This window comes from Arvicanthis niloticus, chromosome X, assembly GCF_011762505.2.
Source record: "Arvicanthis niloticus isolate mArvNil1 chromosome X, mArvNil1.pat.X, whole genome shotgun sequence".
NCBI classification, from domain to species: domain Eukaryota; kingdom Metazoa; phylum Chordata; class Mammalia; order Rodentia; family Muridae; genus Arvicanthis; species Arvicanthis niloticus.
In genome coordinates, this window is record NC_047679.1 from 79,199,581 (window position 1) to 79,214,135 (window position 14,555).

Sequence of the window (14,555 nt, forward strand, 5' to 3'; positions counted from 1 at the left end):
CATGGCAGATGGTGGATGGATCTGGATGTACACCCCACAAAACTCAGGGTGGACCTGAGTTAAATAGGGAGGGGAAGAGGGGGGAGGGACTGGGGAGGAATGTTTAATAGGCTCCTGGGCCTTCAGGTACCTCATTAGTATGTAAATCTCTCTAGGGCCTGTTCATCACGCCCTCCACCTGTGTACTTGACTGAAGGGCGAAGGTGGAATAGAACTTAGACCTCATGTTAGGCCCAACACCCCTGTGTTTTAATAACCTTTCTATTCCACTACCTTTGGTGGGTGGTGGGCTAGAATGGATGTTAAAGCATTTAAGAACTATGCTTTGGATAAACCAAGGTACTGTTCATATGTTCCTTTACAAAATGTAGGATTTGAAAAACCAAAGCCAACAGAAGATAATAATTATTTTGGTTTTATGTGGTAATTATTGATAAAGAAAGTAAAATATATTTGCTTATGAATGGATTTGCTGTTTGTGAAGTCTGTACTTCCATACCTATTAGAATCATCCTGTCAATTTGCACAAACTCTACCCTTGGGAATTCATTCTAATTGCATTAAATCTATAGATCAATTTAGTTAGAGTCAATATTGTTAAAATATTAAGTCTTACTATTAATGGACTAGGTATAATTTTATGCTTTCCATTTGCTAAAGACATTAGCATAGACACAAGTTATCAAGGACAGCTATAAAAAGGCCTCAAGGACATTTCAGAAATTATCAAGGCTGCCTCCTTTATCAACTATATGCAGTTGAGACCCTCTAAATAGACTTAAGGCTAGTGACACTTTGGAATTTGTCTTCTGAATTTTGTTTACATATTCTGTGGCTGTGGCTATGCTTTGGATAAACCAAGGTACTGTTCATATGTTATTCAGTTGTGTATTATGCAGTACTAACAAAGTTATTATAAGGTTAAAGCATCTGTAAAAAACAAAACCCTGCAAGACTATACTGGATAGTGGATCCTGCCTGTTTTACTTTAACAGGGATGTAAGAAAGACTGAGCAACCATCAGTAATACCAAAGTTTCCCAGAAGTGCTATTGCCATTAGTCATTAACCTGTAAAAGTAGCCATCTGATCCAAGATGTTAGTGTTAATGTCATTGTGATGGAACACCATGACCAATAGCAACATTTAGTGGGAAGGATATATTTCTTTTATATTTTCATATCGGAGTTCATTATCAAAGAATGTCATGGCAGGGATTTAAAAAGAGAAGAAATTGGGAGCAGGTAGGAGCTGATGCAAAGAGCATGGAAGAGCAGTGCTTACCTTCTGTTTTGCTCCTCATGACTGCTGAGACTTTCTTATAGCAAAAGGGTGATCACACCCACAATTTTCTGGGCACTCCCACCTTAATCAGTAATTTAAAAATATGCTAATTGCTGCCCTCCCCAAGCCACTGCCTGCCAATTTGCCTGAAAGCACACCCAATGGTAAGCTGCACCCCACTTTTGCACCCCACTTCTCACCCCACAAATCTGCCTGAATTCTTTGCAGCTTCACAGGAACAGGAACACCAGGTAAAGCCCTCTTTCTCCAAGACCATGTCCACAAATTTGTCTGAAAGCAACCCCATCAGCAGTATATTCTACCCTATACTCTATGTACCAGATCTCATACTACAACTCTTCCTACCTTTCATTAGTATTCTGGCACAAGGGACAATCAAGTAAGACTGTACACCAAACCCTTGCCAAACATATTCCCCTAAAACATACCCATAAGAATTAAACTGCATGCTACCCCTAGATTCCATTATCCCCCTCATGACATCAACAGACACAATTCCCCTAATAAAAAGACACAGGCTAGCACATGAGATATACACACAGGATCTATCATTTTGCTGTATATAAAAAAAACACACCTAGGCAACAAAGACAGATACTATTTCAGAGTAAAGGATTAGAAAAAGGTTTTTCAAGCAATCAGACACAGAAACAAGCTGAAATATCCATTCTAATATATAATGAAATAGACTTTCAAGCAAAAGTAATCAAGAGACATGGGCAATGGTGCTTTATAAACATCGAAGGAAAAGCCCAACAAGATGACATCTAGGACACCCATATTTGTAAATGATATATTACTAAAGCTTAAATTATACATTGAACCCCATACAATAATAATGGGGGACTTCAACACTACACTCTCACCAGTGGACAAGTTATGACAACAGTCTATATTACCTTACATGGATAGTTGGTTTTCAAAACATCAGAAATCCACAGAATTGATGTTTAAAAACATTTCTGTAGTAATGTTCATTTTGATTAGAGGCCTGTCTTCTCCTGACAGCTTCCTGTATTGAATTCTAAGAAGAAATTGAGCATCTTTGAAGTTACTCTAGTTGTGGTGAGACAGCCACTAGACAAGAATTGCCTCTTTCCTTCTACAGACAAACTACTGTCCAGAAAAGGACACACTTGCAGAATAGTCTACTGATTATATCTGCCTAGACAGAGTAATCAGCCCTTAATAATTCTGCAGCACTAAGGTCTGTCAGATGATCCTGGGCCAGAAGGCAGAAGAACAGATGCTCCAAAGTTTTGTAGTATAGGGAGTGTCCAGGTGTTCAGAGGTCTCTATAAATTGGCTAAGTTTTAGAAGCTATGCTGTGTGCTTCTGACAATTATAGTTAACTCAGTCATTCTGGATTTCTGATGGGGTTGAAAACTTATAGCCTCATAGCCAATCCTGGCTATTTACCTTGAGAGAAAAGATTTGAGTGGATGGTCATCAGCTGACATTCATCCTAAAACCAAGGAAAAAGCCAGGTTCAGAACTAAGTGTTTTAGTTAGGATAGATGACAGGGGTTCTGGTTAGTCAACAAAATGATGGACTGGGAATTAGGACTATCTTGTACCTCAGTGGTACAAATTGGCATAATTATGCTCTAAATGTACTTTGAGAGAAAAGTATCATTTTAACAGGAAGGGTGATATGTAGGAGGAGCTAAGGTGGGAGGAGTACTGAGAGGAAGAGAAGGAGTAAGGAGATGAGGAGAAGAAGGAGAGTAGAAGCTAGGTGATGAAAGAGAGAAAGAGGGGGAAGACAGGGAGGCAGATGTTCACATATCACCACCAGTCAAAGATAGTTGATATATCTAGGTTGGGTAGTGGGTTACACCTCTGATTGAGCAATACCAAACTTATAAAACCTTTGATTAACATTGTTTAAAAATGTATAAGTGCAAAAAGGAAAAGGGGGCATCGGATAGGAGTTTTCTAAGGAGGGGGGGGAATGGGGAAAGGGGATGGCATCTGAAGTGGAAATAAAATATCCAATAAAAAAAGAAAAAAAGAAAACAAAAAAGAATAAGGGCATGGCGAGTTTTGCTGGCAAATGGATGGAACTAGAACAATATCATCTTGAGTGAGGTAACCCAGACCCAAAAGATCATATATGGTATATCCTCACTTAAAAGTGACTATTAGTAATAATATATAGGATACCCCCAGTATACGCCACACACTGAGAGAAGCTAAACAGGAAGGAATATCCAAGTGAGGATGATTGAATCTCACTTAAAATGGTGAATAAAAGAATCATAAGAGGCAGTTAGAGGGAGAGACCTTGGTGGGAGAGGGCATAGAGAGGAGAATGAGGTGTTTCATGATCATATGTAGAGAAATACAGGAGCAAGGGGCAGAGAGCAAGGAGAATTATTAGAAATCTGCAGCTGGCAGAGGTCAGAAGTGAGGGTTGCCTTTAGGACATGGCATAGGGGAGGATCTCAGGAGTCAATGGGGGTGACCTTAGCTGAGGTGCATAGCAGTGGGAATATGGAACCTGATACCCAAGGAAATGGACTTTTATCAAAATTAATCAAAAGAGATCAGAAAAGACACTTTATACACATAAAAATACCTACCAAGACTACTTCTCATTTTTGAATATGTATGCCTCAAATGCAAGGGCACTCACATTATTAAAAGAAACATTACAAAATCTTAAATCACACATAGAACCCAATATATTAATATTTGGAGACTTCAACACTGCCCTCTCACCAACATACAGGTCATCCAGATAGACACTAAACAAATAATGGAAATTATAGACATTATGACTCAAATTGACCTAACAGATCTCTAGAGAATATTTCACCCAAACACAAAATAATATATTTTATTTTCAGTACCTCAAGGAGCCTTCTTCAAAATTGCCCATATACTCTGACACAAAGGAAGTCTCAACAGATGCAAGAAAATAGAAATAAGTCCCAGTTTCTTATCACAAAAGCATGGATTAAAGCAAGACTTCAACAACAACAGAAAGAACAGAAAGCCTTCAGACTTATGGAAACTGAAGTACTTTCTCCTAGGACAGCGAAGAAATAAAGAAATTAAGCACTTGCTAGGATTCAATGAAAATGAGTGGAGAACATTCCCAGACTTATGGGACATGATGAAAATGGTGATAAGAGGAAAGTTCTTAGCGTTAAGTGCCTACATAGAAAAAAAACAACAACAAAAAAAAAAAACAAAAAAAACAGAGAGTTCTCATAGTAGTGAATTAAAAGTACACCTGAAAGCTCTAGAAAAAAAGAAGCAAATATACCCAAGAGGAATAGACAGCAGGAAATTTTCAAACTTGGGACTGAATTCAATAAATTAGAAACAAAGAGAACAATATAACAAATCAACAAAATTAAGAAAGTCTCTCAAATAAAAGAGTCTAAGGCCAGATGGTTTTCATGCAGAATTATACTAGACTTTCAAAGAAGAGCTAATACCAACACTCCTCAAATTTTTCTACATAATACAATCAGAGAGAATATTGGTAAACTCATTCTATGAGGTCACAGTAATGCTGATACCTATACTTCTCAAAGACTCAAACAGGAAAGACAATTGGAGAATAATCTCCATTGTGAACATTGATGCAAAAATATCCAACAAAATAATTGCAAAATGAATTATCAAGAATACATCAAAAATATCATTTATCAGGAACAAGTATGTGTCAGTCTTTATACAAGATGCAGGGATGATTCAACATACAAAAATTCACCAATGAAATCCACCATATACTCTGTAGATTGCTTTTATTAAGATGATAATTTCACTTTGTTAATTCTATTGATCCATGAGCATGGGAGATCTTTCAATTTTCTGAGGTTTTTTATTTCTTTCTTTGGAAACTTGAAGTTTTTGTCATATAGACCTTTCATTTGCTTGCATAGAGTTGGACCAAGATATTTTATATTATTTGTGTCTATTGTGATGGGTGTTCTTTCTCTAATGTCTTTCTCATCTCAATCATTATTTGTGTAAATGGAAACTACTGATTTCTTTGAGATGATTTTATATCCAGCCACGTTGCTGAAGTTGCTTTTCAGCTGTAGAGGATCTCTTATAGAATTTTTGGGGTCACTTATGTATACTAATCATCTGAAAATAGTGATATCTTGACTTCTTCATTTCTAGTATGTATCCACTTGATCTTTTTTTATTGTCTTATTGTTCTAGCTAGATCTTCAAATACTATACAGAATAGATAGGGAGAGAGTAGGCAGCTTTGTTTTGTCCATGATTTTAATGGGATTACTTCAAGTTGTTCTTCATTTAATTTGACATTGGTTATTGTTTTACCATACATTGCTTTAAAACTTAAGTGAGAGCACAAGCAGAAAGAATAGCAATCTGAAGCTAGATGGATGGGGTTGGGAATGAACTCTAGGAAGTCCCAGAGACCTGTGATGGTGGAGGCTTCCCTAACTCAATGTGGGTGACCTTAGCTAAAATGCCCAACAGTGCATATTTGGAATCTGAAGAGACCACCTTCAATAGTCAGGCAGAACTCTCAGAGGAGGGATTTGGATACCAAGCCACCTACAAGACTTTTGACCCAAAATTGCTCCTGTCTAAAAGGAATGCAGAGACTGAACCACTAGTCCATCTATGACTGGCTCATTTTGAGACCCATTCCATATGTAGGCTCCAATCCCTCACACTATTAATGAAGCTTGCAGAAAAATCCCAGTATAGCAGCCCTCTGAGTGGGTCTACCCACCAGCTGACTGAGACATATACAGATACCAACAGACAAACATTGAACAGATGTCAGGGAACCTTATGGAAGAGTTAAGAGAAGTATTAAAGGAACTGAAGGGAATGGCATGCCCATAGGAAGACCAATAGTTTCAAATAACCTGGACCCCCTGGGAGCGCCAGAGGGTGAGCCATCAATCAAAAAGCACACACAGGCTAATTCAAGGCCCTGGGTACATATGTAGCAAAAGGCTGCCTTTTCTGGCTTTAGCAGTAGAGGATATGTCTAATCATGTAGAGATTTGATGCCCATGGTGGAAGTATATGGAGGGTTCCACCCTCTCAGAGTCTAAGGGGAGGAAAGGAGGAAGAACTTTGAGAGGGGGTCCAGGAGGACGGCAACATTTGGGATGTAAATGTATAAAATAATCATTAAAATCCACCACATAAACAAACTGAAAGAAAAAAAAACACATGGTCATCTTATTGGATGCTGAAAATTTTCATTGACAAATACAGTACCTCTTCACATTAAAAGTCTCAGAGAGGGGTTGGGGATTTAGCTCAGTGGTAGAGGGTTTGCCTAGCAAGTGCAAGGCCCTGGGTTCGGTCCTCAGCTCTGAAAAAAAAAGTCTCAGAGACATCAGGGATTCAAAGCAAATCCCTAAAAACAATAAAAGGCAATATAAAACAAGTCAGTAGCCTATATCAAATTAAATGAAGAGAAACTTAAAACAAATCCTCTAAAATTAGGAACATATCAAGCCTGTCCACACATTCCCCATCTTTTCCATATAGTTGAATTCTTAGGGACATAAGACAACTAAAGGAGATCGAAGAAATACAAAGTAGAAAGGAGATAGTCAAAGTATTATGATTTGCAGATCATATAATAGAATACAGAAGCAACCCCAAAACTTTGACCAGGGAACTTGTGCTGATTAAAAAAATACCTTCAGCAATGTGGATGGACAAAAAAATAACTAAAAAATCAGTTGTCTTCTTTTGTAGAAATGATAAATGGGCTGAGAAAGAAATGAGGGAAACAACAGCCTTCACAATAGACAAAAATAACATACGTTATTTTGGTGTAATTTTGTCCAAACAAATAAAAGACCCATATGACAAGAAATTCAAGTCTTTAAAGAAAGAAATTGAAGAATATATCAGAAGATGGAAAGATCTTTCATGTTAGTGAATTGGTAGGATTAACATAGTAAAATGAAGATCTTTCCAAAAGTAGTCTACAGATTCAATGCAATTCCCACCAAAATTCCAAGACAATTCTTCACAGACCTTGAAAGAACAATGTTCCATTTCATATGCAAAAACAAAAATCTAAAGTAGCAAATCAATCCTGTACAATGAAGGAACTTCTAGAGGTATCACCATCCCTAATTTTAAGCTGTGCTACAAAACAAGATTTTAAAATAGTCCATGGTATTGGCATAAAAATAGACAGGATGATGAGTGGCATTGAATAGAAGAACCAGAAGTAAACCTATGCACCTGCAGACCATTGATTTTTTTAAAAGTGAGAAGCAAAAGAAATATACAACAGAAAAAAATGTATTCATCTGTAATAAATGGTGATGGACTAACTGGATACATGCATGTAGAAGATTGCAAATAGACACATATCTACTTCTCTGCACAAAGCCCAAGTCCAAATGGAGCAAAGACTTAAACATAAAACACGATACACTAAATCTGATAGAAGAAAAAGTGTGGACTAGCCTTGAATACATTGGCACAAGAGTCAACTTCCTAAACAGGACACCAACAATTCAAACACTCAAAAAATTAATAAATGTGACTCCATGAAACTGAAAAACTTCTGCAAGGTAGAGGACACAGTCAAAAAGGCAAAACAGAAGCCTACAGAAGTTTGAGGAACAAACTTCACCAATTCTACATCTCAAAGAGGGCTAGTATCCAAAATATATAAGCAACTCAAGAAACTAGACATCAACAAACCAAAGAACCCAATTAAAAAACATGGTACAGATCTAACAATTAATTCTTGTCATAAGAACCTCTAATGGCCAGAAAGCACTTAAAGAAATGTTCAAGATCATTAGTCATTAGGAACATGCAAATCAAAATGATTCTAAGATGCTACAATACACCCATCTGGACAGAGCAGCTAAGTTAAAAAAAACTCAAGTGACAACAAATGCTGGCTAGGATGTAGAACAAGGGGATACTCCTCCATTGCTGGTGGGAATGCAAGCTTGTACAACCACTCTGGAAATCAATTTGGCTGTTTATCAGAAAACTGGGAATAGTATTACCACAAGATCCAGCTTTACCACTTTTGAGGATATGCTCAAAAGATGCTTCACCATAACACAATGACACTCAACTATGTTAATAGCAGCTTTATTTGTAATACCCAGAAACTGGAAGCAACCTAGAAATCCCTAAACTGAAGAAAAGATACAAAAATGTGGTTCATTTACACAATGTAATATTACTCTTCAGTTAAAAACAATGATATCATGAAATTTGCAGGCAAATGGAACTAGAAAAGAGCATCTTGAGTGACATAATCGAGACCACAAATACACACATTGTATGTTCTCACTTTTAAGTAGATATTAGTTCTAACATACAAGATAACCATGCTAGGTAGGCCCATTGTAGTCACTTGAATCTCACTGAGAGTAAAAATTAAATAGACATTTGGAGCAGATGAAGGGATGGAAGTGAGTTAGAAAGGATTTGGAAGAAAGCAGGTAGGACCAAATTGGAGGAGGTGAGCAGAAGAGAGTCCTGGGAGAGACAACAGGAATTTGTGATGAGAAAGACATCTCAGGGACAAGGTAGTAATATAAAATAATGGAAAATCTCAGAAATCTAAGAGGGTCCTCCTACCTAAGACCCCTAGCAATGAGGGACATAGAACCTGAAATGGCCAAGTCCTGTAACCAGAAAGACTTCCAGTGGAGTGACTGTGACACCAACACAGCCGTAACATGCTTAACCCACAAATTTTCCAGCCTATAAGAAGGGATGGGATAGAGAGGGAGTAGAAAATGAGGGAATGGCTAATCAATGACTGTCTCAGCTTCAGACCCATGCCATGAGAAAGAGCCCACCCCTGACAATATTAATGATATTCTGTTGTACTTGCAGAGCAGTGCCTACCCTGACTGTCCTCTGAAAGGCTTCACCCAGCAACTGATGGAAACAGATGGAGAGAGCCACAGCCAAACATTAAGCAGAGCTTTGGGAATCCTGTTGAAGGTGGTGCAAGAAGGATTGAAGGAGGCAGAGATGTCAAGGACACCACAAGAAAACTTATGGAATCAATTAACCTGGGCCCATAGTGGCCCACAGAAACTGAACAGGCAAACAGAGTGCTTGCATGGGATGGACCTAGGCCCTCTACACATGTGTAACAGTTGCGCAGCTGGGTCTTCATGTGGGACCCCTAGTAGCAGGAACAGGAGCTGTATCTGACTGTATTTTCTGTCTGTGGATCCCTTTTCCCTAAGTGTTGTGTCTTGCCTAACTACAGTAGGAGAATACGTGCTTAGTCCACTGCCAAGGCTAGTTGACATTCATGTGAGGCCTCAGTTTCTCAGGACAGCAAGACAGGGTGGAACTGGATTGGGAGAAGAGGGAGGGAAACATATGATCTGGATGCAAAGTTTTTTTTAAAAAAACCTATGCCATTCAGGCTTGTTTATAGACCATTTTTAATTGAGTGAGATGAAATTTAAAATTGTTTTAATTTGCAATTTCTTAATTGTAAGAATGATGAACAGTTTGATGCATTTCTTGGTCACAATGTTATTACTTGTACTTATGTGAGTCTGCTGTTGGATCTCTCCAATACTTTTCAATTGATTTATATTTTTTATACTTCAGAATTTTTATTTTCTGCTTTTTGAAATTAATCTGCTTTTTATATTTCACTTTAGTTCATCTACATTTTTATTTCTTTAATATTTTGGTTTATGTTCATAAACTTATTTTTCTTATATAAGAGGATATTTAAGACTGCTCTTTTAAAATCTAGTGAGTATAATACCTGCCCCTGTTTTAATAGTATCTGACAGTTTCTTTTATTCTTTCTAATGAGTTATATTTTCTAATTTCTTCATGTAATTTTTGTTAGCTTTTCACTGTGAAAAGTTGTATACTGGGAATAAAACCCTTTTTCTTCTAAGACTTTACAGAGTTTCATTGTGGTTTATACTTTATTCTGATACTTCAGTTAGCAAGTAGTGAAAGATTAAATCTACTCAAGATTTTTTGAGACATGTTGCTTGTGTTTGTCTCTGTATTCACATGAGTACATGGTTATATTTGAAACTTTTCATTTCCCCTGGTGTTTTGTTTTAGGTATTTCTTAAGTCATTTGAGGTTATACTAAAGGGCTATGTTTCTGTTTCTTTCCCTAAACATATGGCAGTATCCTCTACATAATTTGTGTGAGTAATAGCAGCTACTTTTTTATATCTGAATTAGACAAAACCAGTCCTTCAAACATTCATCAGACCAGCCAAACAATAGTAAATATTGCTTTCTGTACTCGATGAAGTTAAATGCAAAGTGAGCTGCTCTCTCTTCCTTAACAAGCTCATTTCATAGAAAGAACATTAGGAAACACGTATTGAGTAAAATGAAATGGAGTTTATAAAATGAGGCTTTGTAACACTGGATATGTTGTCTATCTTGAATATTTTATGCACATGGTGGTGGTATGAATGTGGGTATATAGATATATCTATGGGGAAGAGAGGTCTTAGAATATCCAAATCCATAGTTATGTACATCAATTCCTCCCTAAGCCTTCATTTTTTCTTATCACACCAATATTTGATTCAATTCTTAAATTCAAACAAAGCTTAATTTTGTTCAAGAATCTTCTGGAGATCATTTTCCTTTTCAAAGAGACACACTGATATGTAGGTATTTTAAATGATTTCCCTCAGTTAGGAATATTTTTTGCTTGTTAAATCAAACTGAGCTTATAACACTCTAGATAATAAATGCTTTGTGTAGAAACCTGAATCCCACTTTCTACCTTGTATGGACCCCAGGGTCTGTCGTTTTCTATTGCTTCTTACCCATTAAAAGCAAGGACTAGCAAATGACATGAGAACTGCTGTGGAATACAGTAAATCTTTGTGATTTATATTTTTTTCTTATTTTTGCACTATAATTATGTCTTTTCCTTTCTTGATATTATATAATACACTTAATTTAAAGATTTTTATCAAACCTTTTTACTACTTTATAAAAGTAGATAATTTTTACATAACAAATCACCATTTTGTTATATATCAAAATATTTTATTGCCTCCTTTTATCATGTGGTCATTTGATATGAGAGACCAAAAGTATGTTGATCCTATCTGTGATACTGCTCTATCAACAGTCTTAATTTCCATAGTGTTTCGAGGTCCAACTTTGTTGATGACAATTTTCATAATATTGTTTACAAGCTATAAATTTTGAAACCATTAAGTTGTGTAATACAGACAATTTTGAAGGAATGCAAGAAAATAGGTTACTGTATTTATTTTTAAACATTGGCTTTAAACTTACAACGACAGTTAAACTGGACTTCACCAGTCAGTCTTTGTTTTTATTTGAATATTTTATGTAAAGAAAAAACAGGGGATAATTATAGATATAGACTATATAATATCAACAGAATGCTGACATGCAATTGCAAAAATAATGAAATATATATAGAAAAAATTCCACAAGAAAAAAAAAAGACTAGCTGCTGTTCAGGTAAAGAAAAATGCATCCTTGGGATAAATTGAAAATTATATGTAAACATAAGGGACAAGTTTGTCCTTATTCACTCATTGGGCTGTTGATAAAAATATATCTATTTATCAATTAAATAGGTATGAAACATTTAAGTGTAAACCATGAAATATAATTATTTAACTTTTTAGTTTTGAAATCAAAGTTAACCATGACAATATTTATTTTACTTTATCAAACTTACTTGTTAATTATGAGGTATTTGTAACTTACATATAAGTGATCAAACCTCTTTCAAAAATGGAGATATATTAGTGGTCTCTTATTGTTACAAACACCTGAAATAACTTAAACCAGTGAATAGTTTGCCCCATGATTTCAGAGATTTTAGTTTATGACTATTTTGAGTCTTTACTTTGGACCCATGGCTGCCTCTTATAAGTACATGATAAAGCAAGACAGTTTACCTCATAACTAGGATATAAAAAACTAAACTGGCTTGGGTTTTTCAGCAACACAACCACAATGAGAGAGAGAGAGAGAGAGAGAGAGAGAGAGAGAGAGACTATCTATATATTACACGTTTTCTGTTACAATACATAAGTTTCTCTGTTAAAATAACTATTTCTGGGGCTGGAGAGATGGCTCAGTGGTTAAGAGCACTGACTGTTCTTCCAGAGGTCCTGAGTTCAATTCCCAGCAACCACATGGTGGCTCATAACCATCTGTAATGGAATCTGATGCCCTCTTCTGGTGTGTCTGAAAATAGTAACAGTGTACTCATATGAATATAATAAATAAATAAATATTAAAAAAATAACTATTTCTTTTGAGCAATACATTTTTGCTATCAACCAATATAGTGGGATCTCTTTGAACTTCTAAATGTAGACGCTATGATATTTAGCCAATAGATTCCATAGTATGTCTAGGCAGGTGGTCATGGGATATATAAAGATACTCTATGTAAACTAAATAAGCAATCAGTTAATCAGTATTCCTCCATGACCCCTATTTCAGCTCATACTTAATGTTTTCTGCCCTGAATAATTGCTTGGCTTTTCTTCAGTGATGGACTACAATTTACAAACTGAAAGAAACATGTTTTCAATCTAAGTTACTTTTGGTCATCACAGCAATAGAAAGCAAGCTAGAACAGAGTGCCATTAATTATATTTAAGCAAATTTTAGCTTTCAGCTGTTTAAGACATAGACACTTCTCTTATTATTTATCTGATATTATGTGCCCAATGTTTAGGAACACTTTTGAAATTGACATGGTTACCTATTACCTAGGCAGAAATCTGTGACAATGTAAGGATCTAAGCTACATCACTTTTCTGGTTTCATACAGCAGTGTTTAGTTAATGCAATTTAGCCAAAGAATAGTTAAATTAAACAGGTTCAATGAGTCTTTATTATGCCATTTAATCCCAAGTGTAGTTGTTATATAATGCAGTTATTCAATTAGGTGTTTCAGTTGTAAACCCTGTATAAGCTGAACATGCAAAGTACCCTCAGTTCAATTCCAAGCACAAAGAACCTACACATTTTTTAATCTTTCTTTTCTAACATACATAATGTACCTTGTATGAAAACTTCAATATTTCATGTTAGAATAACTCTTCTGGTAGTAATTAATGATATATACTATACATAAAACATGAACATATTACTGCACTGGCTTCTACACAAGTTTAGTATTTAATGTGTGTCAGGCTCAAAAAGTGAATAAAGTGTTTATTGGTAACTTGTATTATTGCTACAGCAAAATAATTCAAGTTAAGAAATATGTGACTTATTTTTGTTTCATGTTCAGTTTGGTATAGTGCTTTGTGGCAGTGAAGGGAGGGCATCAATAGCAGGAGGAAGATAGATACATTATGTCCCAGTTAGTGAAGGAAGACAGAAGAATGCTGTCTTCAGATCACTTTAACCTCTTTGTCAGCCAAGACCCTTGCCCAAGTTTTTCTCATGTTTAAGGTGGATGTTCTTACCACAATTAGCCTAATAACGGTAATACTTGAAGTCAGATCCAAAGAATTTTTTTCCATGATGGTTTGAAATCCAATCAAATCTAAAATAAAAATTAAGCATTAAAATGTTAAGATTTTTGAATTTTTATTGCATCCAGTACATATTAATTCACTGAAAGTAACATTTATTTGGTAATCATCCACCTTCATTGATTAATCTCACTAAATAAAACATTATTATGAAAGCGTTAATGATTTGAGATATAATTATCATTAAGTGAATTATATATCCATTCTCAAAATTTGTTTTAGCAATAGCACTGCTACAATAATTAATAGAATTTGTATGTTATATATTTGTTATTTGATACTCCTCTTAAAATAAGTTTACAGGCATATATACAATCTGGTGTTCTTATTAGATTCATCCCTATAAATGAAGTAAGTTTAAACAATTTGGTAAAAAACCAAAAACATATCAATTTTACCTTTTTCTCAAATTCCGTGTCTAGTTCTTAATGCAGTATGCCAACAAACACAATGTCCACATACTTTAGGATGGTTCACAGTTTCTAATTAACAAAATGATAAGAAACAGAAAAAAAAAATTTATTGGTTCAAAAGTATGAGCAAAATGATTGACAGTGAGAATAAACAGAATATCAAAAAGTTACTAAAGAAAAATTACGGTTATATAGAAATTAAAATTACACATAATTTATTTATAATAATTCATTGTTTTATTTATTAACATATCAAATGTTTCACCCTCTTGTGGTTCTCCCTCCTTTTCCTATAACCTTCCCCCTAGTCTCTGAGAGAGTGCCCCCTACAC